Raw genomic sequence first — 18645 nt, forward strand, 5'->3', positions numbered from 1 at the left:
TCGGATTTGAAATTTTAAAGTTCAAAGTGACAAGTGCAGCTTGCAACTAGAAAATGACAGGTGACAGCTTTACAAATGACAGGTGACAGTTAGGAGGCAGTTCTACTTAGATTAAAATAGCTTGGATTAGATTATTTTAACTAAGAGATTGGTTCTGCACAGTTCTGCTAGGTACTCACACTATATTCTTGAATTAAATGGGCCTCGCCACGGATCTGGTCAGGTTTTAGACTGGACTCTGGTCTGGTCTCGGCACTTCACAGTGATTTGGGTCAGCTCTCTGGTTCTGCTAACAGTGGTCTGGGTCAGCTCTGCTCTCTCTCTGGGTACAGCACTGCTTCTGGATCTTTCTGCACAGCTTTCTCTGGAGATTGATGGATTTCAAGTCTGGATCTCTGGATGTGGTATGGTCCGGCAGAGCGCGTTGCAGCAAATGGAATTGAATGTCCCTATCTGTCCTGACTGTCTGCTTTAATGTGTTTTGAAAATGGGTGTGTGTGCAGCATCACTAGGCTCTACCCCTCTCCACTTGTCATTGGCCACTTCCTCCTCTTCCCCTTGATTGGGGGAATGAAATGAAGTGTCATCATGATGAGGTCTGTTTATGATACAGAGAACCCACCCCTGTCAACTTTACACACAATCTATATTTGATCCAAAAGACATATTTGCACAGGTACACATTTGTTTAAAATTACATGCACCCATCACATATCACAGGAGGTATACCCTGTCCGAAAATGTGCACTTCCTGGGAGCTTGCTTGGAGAAATGGCAACATATTTCACTTTTTGGTCAGGTTACCAATATCAGATTCTTACTCAAATTTATACACATGTGCGCAAGGCATGCAGGCATTAATTGATGAAGTGTCAGACTTTTCACCTGCAGACATTTTAAGTAATACCCTCTTAACTGCTAGCTTTCCCCCAGATCATGCCACCGGTTCTAAAAACCTCTTAAAATGTGGGCAGAAAAATCACAAGAATTATGGTATCATTTAAATAATTATGACAAGTCCGTACTATGAGTTATTCATCTTTTTCTAAACCCATATTCTGGCTACAGGGGTGTGTCTTTTCAGGTCACATGGTACAGAAACCAGTTTTTCCACTTTCTTCAAGCTCAGCCTCTGTCTCCAGTTTCTCCCCCTCCCAGTTTCTGCCAAGAGGAAGCCATTTTTATTACCCTTGCAATAAACCATCTGCCTGGGCCCTGGAAGGCCCATTGTTCAAGAGGAAGCCATTTATGGCCCCCATAATAAAACATTTGCCTGAGTCAGGACAGGGCTTTGTTCAATTTCCTGCAGAGCCCAGGTAATTCAATCAGGGAAGTGTCATATCCCTTTTGGTGGGAGCAGCAAAAGGGCAGCTAGGCCTGGGAACACAGCAGTTGTGCAAGTCTCATCTCCTGTCGGGGGTAGCTGGTGGGCAGAATTCAGTTCCTTAAACCAGGTTTCAGATAAAATGTCACTTTTGTTCCCCAGTTTAAGTCAAGACAATTTTTTACATATGCAGCTAGGATGCTGATTCTAAATTTAAACTATGACATTTAAACAATTTCAACCTATGTGACACTCAAAAGTAGGTCACTCATTTCTTTTAAACATTTAGATTTTTAGTGTCTTTCAGTCCAAATTTACTTAAACTGCTGAAATCCACAACTCAGCCAGTCTTGTTATAAACCTTCAAGTCACTTCAGAATATAACTCACAAGTCCGTACTATGAGTTGTTCATCTTTTTCTAAAACCATATTCTGGCTACAGGGGTGTGGTTTCCCCCCAGCACAAGGTTGAATTTCTGGTTTTTCCAGTTCTGCCAAGCCAGCTTGCTCTCACAGGCAGTGCTCCTCCCCTTTCCTTCCAGGAGGAAGCTGGCCCCCATAATAAAACATTTGCCTGAGTCAGGACAGGGCTTTGTTCAATTTCCTGCAGAGCCCAGGTAATTCAATCAGGGTAGTGTCATATCCCTTTTGGTGGGAGCAGCAAAAGGGCAGCTAGGCCTGGGAACACAGCTGCTGTGCAAGTCTCATCTCCTGTCGGGGGTAGCTGGTGGGCAGAATTCAGTTCCTTAAGCCAGGCCCCAGCTAATGTCACTTTTAGTTACCCAGTTTTCTGCATTCAAATAAAATGAACCATTTTTACATATGCAGCTAGAATGCTGATTCTAAGTTTAAAACTATGATATTTAAACAATTGCAACCTATGTGACACTCAAAAATCGGTCACTCATTTCTTTTAAACATTTAGATTTTTAGTGTCTTTCAGTCAAAATTTACTTAAACTGCTGAAATCCACAACTCAGCCAGTCTTGTTATAAACCTTCAAGTCACTTCAGAATATAACTTTAGATTGTATCCACCTCTCAGTAAGTCTTTCTTTGGCCTGCCTTGGGTTCATTTATTCAGTTTTACACAAAAAAGAAAAATCTGGTGGTTTTAAAACGCCGGCTTTCTGATAGTGGTGAGTACTGGTAATGCACCCATTTTTGGGATTTAAGAAAATGAATTCCCCACAATTCTAGGTTGCTTTTGGCAATCTGCATTGCCATTCCCAATGGTTTCAGACTACTGTGTGGGTAGTCCAATGGTGGTTTTAGGCAGTGCCCTTCTGTGCCCATAACATCAGCAAAAATGGGTGGCAGCCTATTCTTCATGCCTTTCCCTGGGCATTTTCTGGGAAGCTCTGGCCATCATGATGTTTTCCATGTCAGTACTGCACAGTTTTTTTTTTTTTTTTTGAGGTAGGGCTCGGATGTATGGGTAAAAACATCCCACAAGCAAAGCACGCCCGTCCACATTTAGACATACCTAGACTGGTTGCACCAAAATGCCAGTTGAAGCACTAACACTCATCAAGAAGAGAACACACGTTCGAGCATGTGGCCTCTAACAACACAGCCAAACTCTTTAAAATCTGCTAGGAACTGGTCAATCCTGTAACAGTCTTTACCTCTCCTGTTCCCTCCCAGACCCTCTGTATGGCTCTGTCATCTCACTTCTCTACTAAAACTCAGGACATCCTGTCCTCCATCTCCTCTTCCTCTCCCTCTTCCTCTCTCGGCCCCCTTTGGCCATCTCTACCACTCTTCCTCCTTTCTCCTCTTTCTCTCTGACAACACCTGACAAGGTTTCTAGACAAGTCTGATCTATGAAAGTGTCATCCAAACAGGTGCCCCCCTGCTCCTCCAGAACCATCAATGACCATATTGACACCTCGCTCCAGGCTTTGCTGATTTCTGTAATCACTCTTTTGCCACTGGAATGTTCTCTTCTCCCCCTAAGCACTCCCTTATGCAATGACTCCTCAAGAAGCCGTCTGCCAATCCTGCCTGCCCTGCAAACTATCGCCCAATCTCCATCACCTCTTTGCTGGGAAAACTGTTGGAAAAGCTGGCCATCTCCCAGCTTAATCTCCACACAGAATCTGTTGGTTGTCTCCATGACCTTCAGTCTGGCTTCAGAGATGCCAGAGGCACAGAAACTGCTCTCCTGAACACCTGTGAAGATTTGCTCTCTAACTTTGATTCCAGCCTTCCTTCTGTCCCCCTCCTCCTTTGATCTTTCCTCTGCTTTCGACATGGTCAACCACGCCATCCTGATCAATCCTGATCAATCGACTCCATGAGAACCTGGGCTTCACAGATCGGCCCTTGAATGGCTGATCTCCTTCCTCTTGGACAGCCCCTCCCAGGTCCAACTTGGTCCCTTTCTCTCCACTCCATCCGCTCAACCTGGTTTTTCAACCTCTACTTGGCCCCTTTGGCCCACCTAATCTCTACCTTCTCCTCTAACTTTCCGTGTTATGTGGATGACACTCCGCTTTCCTTCAGGCTCTCTGACTGCTCTCCACTCTCACTCATTCCTGACTGTCTATCCGCGATTCAGGATTGGTGTGCCTCCAACGATCTCTGCCTTAATGTCAGTAAGATGGAGATCCTTCTCATTTCTACCCCTGCTTACCCTCTCTCACTCTGGCCATCTGCCTTAGGCCCTCTTCCTTCGCCTTCCTGTGAGGCAAACAACCTTGGTGTCATCTTTGACTCCATTTTCTTTCTCTGCTCACATCTCACACATCGCCAAGAAGTCCCACTACCAGCTGCTCCTCCTCAAAGGGACGCTTCCCTTTCTCACTTTCCCCCAGAAGCTCACTGTCTCTAGAGCCCTGGTTCTCTCTAGGCTGGACTACTGCAACAGCCTCTTTCTCAATCTGCCTTCCTCTACTCTCCACTCTCTGCAACTAATCCAGAAAAGGACTGCAAGACTTATCCTTGGCCCCAAGCCCAGGGATCATATCTCTCCAGCCCGGAAATCTCTCCACTGGCTCCCAGTTGCTGCAAGGATCAGGTTCAAGACCCTTTGCATTGTCCACAAGGATTTCTGGGCCCGGGGCCCACACTACACACAAAGCTCTCTTCCAAAATATCTTCCTTCTTAAGCCCTTTGCTCAGCCACCTAAAACTCTCTAAGGGTTAGACATTTCTCCAGGTAGAGAGTGGGGGATAGATCTCTCTCCTCTGCAGGTGCCTCCCTCTGGAATAGCCTCCCTGTCCCTCTCAAATTTGAGCCGGACCACCTGAAGTTCCGGAAGAAGCTCAAAACTTTCCTCTTCTCCTCTGCTTTCTCTCTCTCCCTCCCCTGCTGGCCTACCTGACCTACCTGTCTCCTGTACTCTCTGGTTGCTTGGCTAGCCTCAGAGTCTCACTTAGTCCAGACTCTTTCTTGATCAGTCACCCTTGCACTGCCTCTGGGCCTACCACGCACTTAGGGGCTGTAACTGTAACTCTTCAGTCCCTTGTTCTCCTTGTACTACCCAGAGCCGTGCCCTGGCTGCAATTACTCAGAGCATTGCTGCCCTGTTTTTCCCTCCCCTCTCCCTTGCACTTCCCCCCTCCATTTCTCCTTGCACTTCTCGTTCTCGCACTTGCTCGATCTGAATGACACAAGGCCTAGTAATATTGTTTGTCTTGTCCTGCCTCTATCTTCCCTCCCTTGGCTTGTCGTGCCTAGAAACACTTGTGTACAGGCGCATTATATATGACTTTTATCATTTGATCACAGATGCTCAGAAAAATATACAATGGCGCAGTAAGAAACGGCTAGACTGGCAGCACCCAAATGGCAGTCTAGCCAGGTAATTCACTTAGCAGGACTGCTTTATCAGAAATGCCCAGTTAAAAAAAAAAGTCATACCAAACTGAGTATGACTAGAGTGGCTGCACCAAAATGCCTCTCTAGCCACTAATACCACATATCATGCCTGCTTAGCCTGGGCATGGACATCCATTATGATTTGTAGCACAATCCTGCCCCCTCACACATCCCCTCTCCCTCCCACCCATACCCCAACCTCCACAATCAGCTCCTTGGCCCAGAATTACCTCCACGTCCCTCTTCCTTGTCCCAGAGCTTACGTATGAGGCTCTTTGCTACATAGGTAAGTACTGAGATGAGGAAGAGTGGGACTAGGAGTAATGAAGATTACAGGTAGCTAAGTCAGGCATTACCTCCATGTTCCTCTACCTCATCCCAGTACTTGTGTATAAGGCAGAGTGCCTTATACACAAGTACTGTCTCATACACACTGGAACGAGGAAGAATAGGGCTAGGAGTAATGAGTAATCAAGGCATTAAACACAAGTATTGGTGCAACAACATGGAGTTGACTGGGATTCAGCACTCTCCCCCCCTGAAGTTGTGGGCTATGTTGAGTCGACCTGGCTGACCTTCAGAGCAGTTGCCAGACAGAACATGACACAGATGTTAAATGGCACCTGGGTTTCGCTGTTAACAAGAGCCCAGCAATTACTAACATAAAGCATTTCACTGTTAGTACCTGCATTCAAATGCCAAACTTTTTAGGCAATTGAAATTGCGATGTGGGTTTAATACTTGCATGCCAGGGGAGTTATTGGAAGGGTAGAGAGGGAACAGGAGACCACTCATTCTCACAGCAGTCCACACGTGGGTGCTTTCAACCTTAAAGGAGAGAGTTAACTGCTTGTAACATTGAATCTGCACTGGAAGAGTGTCATCATAATGTGTAAAGAAATTAGATGCCCCCAAACCAGGGGAGTTGCTAGGTCTGGAAAAGACCCGGGGCTAAGCTGATGTCGGAACTGTTGGGACTGGGGGCTAGCTAGTCTTTTGGCTGTAGCTCCTGAAATTCTATCCGGGGCTACAACCAAAAGATCAGGGGCTATAGCCCCCTAAGCCCCCCCTAGCAATGCCCCTGCCCCAAACAAATAGGTTTGCCCCTCCCCCACTGCCCATGAAGTTAGCGCCTCTCCCAACATTTGAAGGGTTAGCCCCCTGAAATGTAGGTTTTGTTGCACCCTTGAACGCAAGCACAAATACCATTCACCATAAACACACACACGCACATCCAGCCATCCATACATTTAAGTGTACATTCTTTCACCATACAGCACACCCATGCAGTCATCCATACTTTTAAGTGTGGACCTTTCACCATACAGGCACACCTAGGAGAAACCTGTACATTTGTCAGTCAGTCAGTCAAACAAGTTTATTCGGATTTCAAAAATCCATCAAACACAAGAAAAACAAAATCACAACACAGAAAAGGAATTACAATCTATGCTCCATTTCCAAATGCAATAAAAAAAAAGGTACTGGGAGGGAGAAAAGAGTCAACCATAGGGTCCCCATTACATCCCACATTGTCCCTTTACTAGTCCAGAGAGTCATAAGACTGATTTCCCACACTTGGCACTCAGTCACAACCCACAGCGGGCCTTTTTCCCAGAGGTGTACAATTCGCTCCAGACAGGACATTACTATGTGTGACAGTTCCAGGGGGAGCAACAGCTCCCAGATAGGGATGCAAGCTGATTGCAATCCCACTATACGGGGCCCGTGTATAACCCTCAGATCTTCTCGGGACTTCCCTGGCCATTTGATCATTCCTGAAAACCAGATTAACAGAATCGGAGGGGTTTGTACCCTTGCCAGCCAATCTAACACACCCCACCATAGCTTCCCTGGCCACAAAGGGACAATTCCCAACTGTACAAAGCCAGTGGAGACATCTATTAGAAAGGGCATCCCTTGGTTCTCGCCTGCCCAAAGGCAGCTTAGGTACCTCATGCAGGAAAACAGCAGCAGTTCTTTGCCCCCCATATACATGACTCTTGGAGCTGCGCACCCTTTCACCATACAGGCACACACACCCAGGCACCCACCCATACATTTAAGTGTGCACCCTTTCACCATACACTCACACAGGCAGCCACCTATACATTTAAGTGTACACCCAGGCAGCCACCTGTACATTAAAGTATGCACCCTTTCACCATACACTCACACAGGCAGCCACCTATACATTTAAGTGTGCACCCTTTCACCATACACTCACACATGCACACATCATATGGTTGAGGAGAGCCCTAATAATTCAAAAAGAAATATGGGCCTCATTACAACTATGCCTATCCTAAGCTTACCAGCACCTTTGTTTCCGGACCGGCATATTACAGCTCTGCCGGCGGTTGCTGTCCCGCCCGGCAGGTCGGAGCTGCTGGGCAGAACGGCACCCACCCGCAGAGTTTTCACAGAAGCACCGGCACTGTTATTAACAGTGCCGGTGCTTCCGTGGTCCCCATTCCCATTGAGCCCAATAGGACTCTATGGAAATGGGGACTTACCATTTGCCGGCACCTGACTTCCCGGACCACTGGGGTTGTAATCCCCTGGTGTTACCGGGAAGTTGGGCACCGGTAAATCATTACGGTCTGGCGGCAACCTGCCGGTAGCACTGCCACGGTTACCACCAAACCCGTAATGAGGCTCATTGTTTATTTTTGAAGTCACTCTGACTTCATAAAGAAATGTTTTCCGTTAAGGGCCGAACCATATTGTAAATCATTTCTTTGTGAAGACAGAATGACTTCAAAAATAAACTATTTCTTTTTGAAGTCATAAGGCTCCCCAGCCCATGACATGGAGGCCTCCAGCCTAGGGTCTTCCATGCCATGGGGAGGGCGGAGCCCTCGGAATTCAAAAAGAAAGTTTCATTTTGTAGTCCCTCTGCCTTCATAAATAAATTATTTCTGTTACAGAAATAATTTCTTTATGAATGCAGAGTGAATTCAAAAAGAAATTTTTTTTTTTTAAAATAATATATTTTTCTTTTTTTTCTCCAGCCGGGCCCCCTCCCAGGACATGTGTTGGCGGGGCCCCCCACACCGTGGGGGCTATGGGGTCCCTGTTATGCCAGTCTTTGCACCCTGAACTAAACTGCATTGACAATGGGCACCTGTGGCTGGATGACATATCACAAAGCAGCCATTGGGGGAGGCGAGAGTTGATCTGCTGATGCATAATAGGACCTTCTGTGCTCTCTCCCCACCTGTCGCCTCACCTTTCGCCTCAGCCTGGTGTGGTGTAGTTTGTTGCAGTGCATTGAAGTGCAAATATCTTGGAAACCGTGCATCCTAGGACCTGGATCTTGACTTTTGTTTCTTGTGTAGGGACCGGCCCTTCTATAACCACATTGATGTTTTGCCGATTTCAGCTAATCGTCTCATATGTGAAGGTGTTGAAATCCAGGGAACGGGGTGGGGTATCCAAATGTCATGTAGCCAGTAATGTCCAGAGGGTCTTAATAGGTAACTATGCAGAATTTGGTGCAGATTGGTGAAATTGTGTGGAATTGTATAAGGAACACGACTTTGCCACAAATCATGCCACCAATTAGTATACATATAGATGATAGAGCACATCTTACAAGTGTTGCAAATAACACATTTCTTTGCAATATTCATAATGCAGTGAATTTTTTTTGTGATAGAAATTAAACTGGAAGAAGAAGAGTATGTGATGAAAAAATGTATTAGTACACATTGCAGGTGTGCATGTTGAGATCACGGTCCGACAAGAACAAAAAGGCTCATTTAAGAGCCAACATTAAAGATTAGCAAAAAAAAGTCAAGTTCATACATCATACATTTTTCTTTTTTTTATTGTATGGTCCGTAGACATATTCTCCGGTCCGCGGACATGAAGGGTGAAAAGAACACAGTAAGGGAGATCATGTTTCTTTGGTGGTGTAATGTGAATGGAAAGTTTAAAAGCCTTGAGTAAGGCTTTAACGCCTTCTATTCACGGCATGCTGCATTTTTAATTGCTTATATGTCAGAAAAGAGGGACTTCATTCTGTCACCTTTTTTCCTCTGTGCTATACAAATGCTCCATGGTTTTGAATGAGGAGGGAAATGCTGGAGAAGATTCTTATGGAGTCTGCCTGCTATGTTCATCAACATAAAACAGAATAAATACCTTTAAAAACTGACATCGAGAGAAAAACAACATTGGTTACAACATATAGCACTGATCTCCACGCTCTACCCCTACCCTCCCACCTACTTCCACGCTCTCTACCCCCACTCACCCACCCTACTTCCTAACTCTCTACACCCACCCACCCACCCTACTTCCTAACTCTCTACACCCACCCACCCACCCTACTTCCTAACTCTCTATCCCCACCCACCCACCATACTTCCAAGCTCTCTACCCCCACCCACACTACCTCCACACACCTAACCCCACTCGCCCACCCTGCCTCCAAGCATATACCCCCACCTGCCCACCCTATCTTCACTCTTTCTACCTCCATCCGCCCACCTAACCTTCACTCACTCTACCCCCACTCATGCACCCACCCACCCTGCCTCCACGCTCTCTACCGACATGCACCCACCCGACCTCCACGCTCTCTACCCCCACCCACCCCGCCTCCACGTGCTCTAACATCACCCACCCACCCTGCCTCCACGTTCTCTACACCCACCCACCCACCCACCCTCACTCCACGCTCTCTACCCCCCCAACCACCCTCCTTCCACGCTCTCTGCCCCCCGCCCACCCACCCTCCCTCCACGCTCTCTACCCCCACCCACCCTCCGTCCACCCTCTCTCCCCCCCACCCACCCTCCATGCTTTTTCTACCCCCCACCCACCGTGCCTCCACGCTCTCTACCCACCACTCACCCACCCTGCATCCATGCTCTCTAGCCCCCACCCACAGTGCTTCCATGCTTTCTGCCCCCACCCACCCTGCCTACGCACTGTCTACCCCCATCCGCCAACCCTACTTCCAAGCTCTCTACCCCCACTTGCCCACACTACCTCCACACACATACACCCACCTGCCCACCCTGCCTCCATTCTCTCTACTCCCACCCACCCACACTACCTCCATGCACCTACCCAGATCCACCCACCCTACCTCCATGCTCTCTACACCCACCCACCCTACTTCCACTCTCTCTACCCACCCCCACCCATGCTACGTCCATGCATCTACCCCCACCCGCCCCCATCCTGCCTCTATGCATCTACCCCCACCGCCCACCCAACCAACACTCTCTACCCCCATAACCACCACTCTCTCTACCCCACCCACCCATCCTACCACCACTCTCTCTACTCCACCCACCCTACCTCCACCTTATCTAACCCCATGCACCTACCCCACCCAACATAAATTCTTGCTCTCTACCCCCACCCACCCTACATCCACACTCTTTATAGCCCTCCCAACCACCATGCCTACATGCTTTCTACCCCCACCAACCCTGCTCTCTCTCCTCACCCACCCACCCCGACTCCACCCCCTCAACACCAACCAACCCTGACTCCATGCTCTCTATCCCCCACCCACCCTACCTCCACGCTCTCTACCCCCACCCAACCAACCCTGACTCCATGCTCTCTATCCCCCACCCACCCTACCTCCACGCTCTCCACCCCCACCCAACCACCCTGCCTCCATGCTCTCTACCCCCACCGACCCAACCTGCCTCCACGCTCTCTACCCCCACCCACCCACCCTGCCTCCATGCTCTCTACCCCCACCCACCTGCCCTGCCACCACGCTCTCTACCCCCACCCACCCGCCCAACCACCATGCTCTTTCTACCACCACCCACCCACCCTGCCTCCATGTTCTCTATCCCCACCCACCCTGCCTCCATGTTCTCTACCCCCACCCACCCTGCCTCCACATTCTCTAGCCCCACCCACCCACCCGGCCTCCATGCTCTCTACCCCCACCCACCATGCCTCCACGCTCTCTAACTTCCACCCACCCACCCGGCCTCCATGCTCTTTCTACCACCACCCACCCACCCTGCCTCCACGCTCTCTACCCCACCCACCCACCCGCCCTCCACGCTCTCTACCCCACCCACCCACCCGCCCTCCACGCTCTCTACCCCACCCACCCACCCGCCCTCCACGCTCTCTACCCCACTCACCCACCCGCCCTCCACGCTCTCTACCCCACCCACCCACCCGCCCTCCACGCTCTCTACCCTCCACCCACCCACCCGGCCTCCATGCTCTCTACCCCCCATCCACCCACCCAGCCTCCACGCTCTCCACCCCCCATCCACCCACCCGGCCCTCACGCTCTCTACCCCCACCTACTCACCCGGCCTCCACACTCTCTACCCCCTCCCACTCACCCTGCTTCCATGCTCTCTACCCGGGCCACATGCTCTCTACCCCCCACCCACCCGGCCTCCACACTCTCTACCCCCCACCCACCCACCCAGCCTCCATGCTCTCTACACCCCACCCACCCACCCGGCCTCCAATGCTCTCTACACCCCACCCACCCACCCGGCCTCCAACGCTCTCTACACCCAACCCACCCACCAGGCCACCACGCTCTCTACACCCCACCCACCCACCCGGCCTCCACACTCTCTACCCCCCACCCACCCACCCGGCCTCCACGCTCTCTACCCCCACCCATCCAGCCTGCCTCCATGCTCTCTACACCCACCCGCCCACCCTGCCTCCACGCTCTCTACCCCCACCCGCCCACCCTGCCTCCACGCTCTCTACCACCACACGCCCACCCTGCCTCCACGCTCTCTACCCCACCCACCCACCCTGCATCTACGCTCTCTTCCCCCACCTACCCACCCTGCCCCCACGCTCTCTTGTCCCACCTACCCACCCTGCCTCCACGCTCTCTTGCCATACCCACCCACCCTGCCTCCACGCTTTCTTGCACCACCCACCCACCCTGCATCCATGCGCTCTTGCCCCAACCACCCACCCTGCCTCCACGCTCTCTTGCCCCTCCCACCCACCCTGCCTCCACGCTCTCTTGCCCCTCCCACCCACCCTGCCTCCACGCTCTCTTGCCCCACCCACCCACCCTGCCTCCACGCTCTCTACCCCCACCCACCCACTGTGCCTCCACGCTCTCTACCCCACCCACCCACCCTGCCTCCACGCTCTCTACCCCACCCACCCACCCTGCCTCCACGCTCTCTACCCCCACCCACCCAACTTGCCTCCACGCTCTCTAGCCCCACCCACCCACCCTGCCTCCACGCTCTCTACCGCCACCCACCCACCCTGCCTCCACTCTCTCTACCCCCACCCACCCACCCTGCCTCCACACTCTCTACCCCCACTGACACACCCTGCCTCCACACTCTCTACACCCACCGACCCACCCTGCCTCCATACTCTCTAATACCCCCTACCAACCCACCCATCCTGCCTCCATGCTAACAACCCCACCCACATGCACCACCTCCACTCTTTATACCCCTCCCACCCACCTTACCTCCACTCTCTTTATCCCCACCCACCCACCCTACCACCACTGTCTTTTTCGACACCCACCCACCCTACCACCTCTGTCTTAATCCCCACCCACCCACCCTACCACCACTGTCATTATCCCCACCCACCCACCCTACCTCCACTCTCTTTATCCCCACCCACCCACCCTACCTCCACTCTCTTTATCCCCACCCATCCACCCTACCTCCACTCTCTTTATCCCCACCCACCCTTCACCAACGCATTTGGCACAAACTTGACACCAAAGGCCCAAGAAAACCAACGCTTGGACAGAGGGAGAAGGTCTGGTTCCCTGACCTGTATAAGCAAGTAGACTAGATTATACCAGGATGCGCATAGTCGCATGCATTGACCACATTACCACTACTATCTCTGATTGCTTTGCCAAGAAGAAATCAATGGCCCTAGCAAGCCCTAAGCAGTGACTTCCACACTGTGTTGCAATACAAGTGTTTTCTAGTAATCCTCAAGATATCCAGAGGTGTGTAAAATGAAGACAACTCACACAAGCAGGAAACAACACATAGATGAATTGATCAGAGGAAAAGTAGCTGCAGCCCACAGCCATCCAGCACCCATCATCACAGTTCATCAATGGCTTATCCGGGAACCCATGCAGACGCTCAATATTTCACCAGCACTCACATCCTCCAATACTAGACAGTCCAAGATATTACACACCTCCTTCCTTCCACATTCAACACTGCCCACATTTCTGCTACTCCTCTCCTTTACCACCCTCCCTAAATTCCACACTTGACCACACCTAATTCTTGCAGCGCCTCTCATTACTTTATCATGCACGTGACTATCCAGCGTGCTTCTTTAGTTTAACCTTCTAAATTACCAAGGCTTCGAATGAGTGTGTGTGTTGGGGGGGGGGTGTTTGTGTGTGTGATCCAATGAATGGTAGCATACGATTTCACCTTTATTAAAAAAAATAACTAATATTGTTAATTATGACCCTTAAATACATGCATACAAACAGATTACTGAAAAGCGAACTATTGATTACATAACAACATATTACAAAAAGAATATTCATATTGACATATTAAAACCACATATTTTCAACATTATTTGTAATTACATAATTCTTAGGGTTATTCATTCTATTTTGTTCAGTTTCCCAAAAAGCAATTTTCACAAATGTGATCTTTCTTGGGAAAGGTATTACTGCAAAACATGGCAGATGATTGCTTGGAGCAGAGGTCGAAAACCTTGGATCTAAAACAACCAGATTACAATAAAATGCATGGGGGTTGAGTTGTGGTATTTGTTAAAATGGGGGGATATTGGAGGGCCTAGCCAGGGTTGTCAGAAGATGTTGTGAGGCCCGGGGCAAAACATTTGGTGAGGCCCCCTTACAATTTTTTGCACTCAGCCAGCGGCGGCTCCTCTGCAAACAGGAGACTCGAGAAATCTCCCTTTGAGTTTGTGTGCAGGATCCCAAATATGGTTTATTAATACAACTCCAAATCAACTACAGCAAAGTTAGATTTCTCTACTAAAGAAAGCTTTATGCCGGACTAACTTTTGTATCATATGCATAAATATATATAGGGTGGCATGAGCTCTCCACTCTGCCACCTCCAACTTTCTGAGGGTCAGTCACTTTTCCAAGCAAAGAGTTGAGGGCAGATCTCTCTTCGGCTGGGGCCTCCCTCTGAAAACAGCCTCCCTGCCTCTCTGAAACTTGAGCAGAACCATCTCCTGTTCCGGAAGCAACTCAAGACCTGTCACTTTGCTTCTGCCTTCTCTCTTCCTCTCCCTTGATCCATGCACTGGTCACCTGGTCAACCTCTGAATTCGGGCCCAGGTCCCTGCCTGTCCAGCTGCAATCCTGCACTGCCTCAGGGCTCCCCTGCACTTTTGGTCTGTATTTGTAACCCTACAGTCCCTCTCTTGCACTTATTCTCCACCTGTTGGCTGCACTTATGAGTACCCACACTTGCCACCTGTTGGCTGAACTCTTGTTTCTCCTTTGTTCCTGCACTTATGCATCCTACCCCACCCTCTGCACTTCTCCTCTCCCTCCTTCCCTGCTCTTGCGTGATCTGAATGACACAAGGCCTAGTAAGATCTGTGTTTTGTCCTACTCTTTTGTTTCCCCCTCCTTGCCTTGTCGCGCCTAGAAACATGTGTGTACAGGAACATTATAAATGCTATATCATATCATTAGGGAGCACACTGCCCCTGTGAGCGCATTAAAACACACATCATACACAGTGACAAATGATGTACAGTGGAGGCCGGTACATTTCTGAACTTAAGAGGCTTAAATGTTTGTGCCAATAAGGCAGGATCAACAGAGCACAGTGAGGGAGCCCAAACCAAACAAGGGTTCCTTGAGGGGGGTTCTCACTCCCAAGAACATGTTTGAAACATTGGGATAAATTATGCATTTTACAGCACTTTCTATTCATGCTGGTTGATCTCATGTATGTCCATGCAGGCTGCATCAATATATGCCATTGTTACCATGTACGGACTCCCAGCCAGTAAAAATGCCATGCCACAGAAAGTATATCCAGGTAGACTGTGTACCATAAGTGTTATTACTGGCTAGATTGGCCTACATTCAATGTGGGCCAATTTAGCCAAGTAGTATATTTGCTTTAACCTTGATGCATAGACCTGTGAATCAAGGGTAAAGCAAAAAGAGCATTGGCAATGCTAACAGTTTGGGCATTCGTGTAGGCATGGGAAAGGCACTTCTGTATTGGTATTATCTGGCCATTAATAGTGCCGGTGCAAAATGGTTTGAGCACCTGAGCAGCTAATAGCAGTGCCTGGCAAATGCCTAATACTTATACACACGCCAAAACCGTTGGCTTTGCCAATGCTTGTTTTAACAGGACTTCAGAGAAAGACATGCAGGGTGTTTTTAAATCGAGTGGCCTAAGGCAGACCTGATTAAGACATTTTTATTACACCAGTTCCATGTTTACAACTCCAATGAAGTCATGAACTCTCAAAAAACTCCTTTGAGAAAACACTTGCAGGAACATTGAGGGCAAAGTTTAATGGCAAGGCGTGTTTAAAGCTAGCTCAAAGAGTTCCAATGAAGAGGTGTTTTGGTTGGGGAGGGCAGGAACTGGGTGAGAATTGCCATAGCGATTAGCATGGCCATGAGAAGTCAATGGGTGGACAAATAACTAAACAACATCTACAAGTCCCTCCTCATATTGCATTTCTTCCTATCTGTACTCAATGCTATAATTGGGACAGATCTTTCTAGACCCAGGATCTGGCAAATAATTACTCAGCAGATTGGAAACACAGTTCCACAATCTGTGAAATCTGTGCACTATATGTTTTTTTTTTTAGAATGTTCTGGTATGTTCGTGCTTTAAAATATGTTGGACAGGGATTTAAACCGTGGCCACTAGGTTCCAAAGTGAGACACTTCCCCACAAGACCACTTGAGGGTCTGATCAGGAGCCCTGTGAAATCCCTTGTCAATGTTGCACTGTAAAGGAATTATTGATGAGCATTTTGTAGGTTTAAAAGCAGTGCAGATTTTGAACTTTGCTGACGATAAATCCTCTGAGTGGAAGAGGCAAATGTTCATGGGGTGACTAAAATACCTGCCCTACACCCTCCTAATCCTCCCGTCGCTGAGCCCGGCCTCTTTCACTGCGATAAGAGGGATGCCCCATAAAAAAAAGTCTATTTCCACCACTGTCTGTTTGCTAAAGCAATAGTTTTGGCTTATTGGTGGCACACCTAATAACCCAAACAAAAAGAATGCCATGCAGTGGCACAACACCATTGAGCAGATCGGGCTCTAGCTCCTTCCTGAAATGTTGGGCTTTGTTGACTCGACCTGGCTCCATGGGCGGCGCCAGCCCCTGGCCACTTTGGGGAAGAAGGCCTCTTTCGATGTGTTGCCAGCCCGTAGCACTCGTTAAGGAGCAGCATCAGCATCAAACATGCAGAGCATAAAAACTTATCCATGCAATATCAACAGACTCACTTTGATAAAGCCAGTCTTAACTTCTTTTCTCAGCTTTTAGATGGCCCACCTCTCCAAAGATTAGCATAGCACTATGAAAATAAACAGCCTCTGAATTGGGGTGAAAGGGAAGGTGAAATAGCTTTTCAGCTTCCTAGCTGGGCTCAGAGAATTCAGAGGGAAATGGGAGCAGGGCTGGCTAAAGATGTGTCAGGGCTGGTGGGGTCTCATTTCTTTTTGATGTTTGGGGCCCCCATTACTGATTGGAACAATGGTCCAAGGCACCTATGGAGTGCTTAAATCAATAATGAAGTCAAATAATGCAGCAAGGAGGTTCAAAGCTGCAGATTATCAGTAGGTTTCTCTGTCGTAAAACTGCCAACATGGGGGCAGCTACTTGGGGGCCCATTTCAACCGTAAAAGGTGAAAGGCTCAGATGCCATCCCTCACGTTGGAGACCGAAAGTGCAATAGGTTTATTGGCCCCACTCACTATCCGCTTTCAAAATTGTCATCCAGTTCCTGCCGGGTTGACCGACAGAGCTGTGGCCAGTCAGAACAGGACACGAATGTTAAACAGTGCCTGGGCTTCGCTGTTAACAAAGGCCCTGCAGTTACTGACATAAAACATTTTACTGGTAGCACCTGCATTCACATGCATACATTTTTAGGTAATTGAAATTGTTTTGTGGGGTTAGCACTTGCATGCCAGGGGACTGATTAGAAGGGAAGTTGTGACATGAGACATCTCATTCTCACAGCAGTCCTTAAGTGTGACATTTCAGAAATGAAGGCAAGAGGTAGCTGCCTGTAACATTGAAGCTTCACCAGAAAAGTCTCTATTCGAATGTGAAAAGATGTTAGATGCCCAGACAAAAGTAAGTTTGCTCCTCCCTCACAACCTCTGAAGTTAGCGCCTCTCCCAACATTTGAAGTGTTAGTCCTCACCCCCCATCTCCCCACCTCCCACTGAAATTTTAGCCTGGGTGCACCTCTGATGCCAGAAACCCACCCCCAGTGCTGGTCATTGGGCCGGCTCTCGCCGGATCTGAGATCCGGCACCAGATGTGTAGCCGGATCTCGGGATGCGGCCAGAGTCAGCCTCCCCAAATCCCTCCTCTGTGCTGGGGAGAAGGGGAAGAAAAAATGCCCGGAGCAAACTGTAACTTCCTCTGGTGACCCCATGTAAGAGGTCACAATAGGAATTTACAGTCCTCAGCCACAACCCGGTTTATGTATTTATTTATGCAATGTTTGGCGGATACATGGACCCGGATTATTTATTCATGCAAAGTTTGTCAGATACCTGTATCCGACCAACACTGCATAAATAAATAAATATACAGGTATCCGACACACATTACATAAATAAATACTCCTATTAAAACGATCACACACAATGCAGCCACCCAACTGCTTTCAGAGGGGAGCTGCAGGAGTTGTGCCAGGTGGGGTTCAAGTAAAAGAACATTTTGCTTATGGCGAATAGAAATCACCCTGTTTGAATAGTACCCAAGGGGTTGCTTTTTTTAAATAAAATGGGAAGCAAATTGTGCATTTTAAAGAATATTTACTCAGCAACACTGGTCAAACTATTATCCGTATAGTGAAGTTACTCATCACTAGTGACATGGAAGTGGTTTAAAATGGAATTGATATATAGTTTGGAAAAGAAGCAACATGAAATAAATTGGGCCGTTTTAAACTATTATTTTTGACATTTCCTCTGGTCAGAGGTCAACTGCCACCTCCGCCCCCTTAACCCTGCCTCCTTGGGCACCGCTCCCACCCCAAACGCTGCTCCCACCCCGGCCCTTGTGCGATCCCCCAATAATTTTTTTCCATTTCCACCTCTGCGCACACCTTAATGAAGTGGCTCCCAGGGCGCCTAGATTTAGGGGTGAGGCTGAACACACATTCACATAAAACACTTTCACCCATGCATTCATCCGCCAGTTACACAACTCCATGCATGCATACATAAAACCAAACAGATACATACACATATACATACTAATTTGATTTAAATACACATATATACACATTTAATTTAAAAT

At 48.7% G+C, this 18645-nt stretch overlaps 1 long non-coding RNA gene across 1 annotated transcript in view; it reads left to right on the forward strand.

Annotated features, from left to right (window-relative positions):
- Nucleotides 1–18645, forward strand: part of LOC138453342 (uncharacterized) — a 2021223-nt gene that overhangs the window by 1457403 nt on the left and 545175 nt on the right. The window lies entirely within an intron of this gene.

Source organism: Ambystoma mexicanum, chromosome 4p (assembly GCF_040938575.1).
Source record: "Ambystoma mexicanum isolate Mex_15411 chromosome 4p, UKY_AmexF1_1, whole genome shotgun sequence".
In the NCBI taxonomy this organism is placed as follows: Eukaryota; Metazoa; Chordata; class Amphibia; order Caudata; family Ambystomatidae; genus Ambystoma; species Ambystoma mexicanum.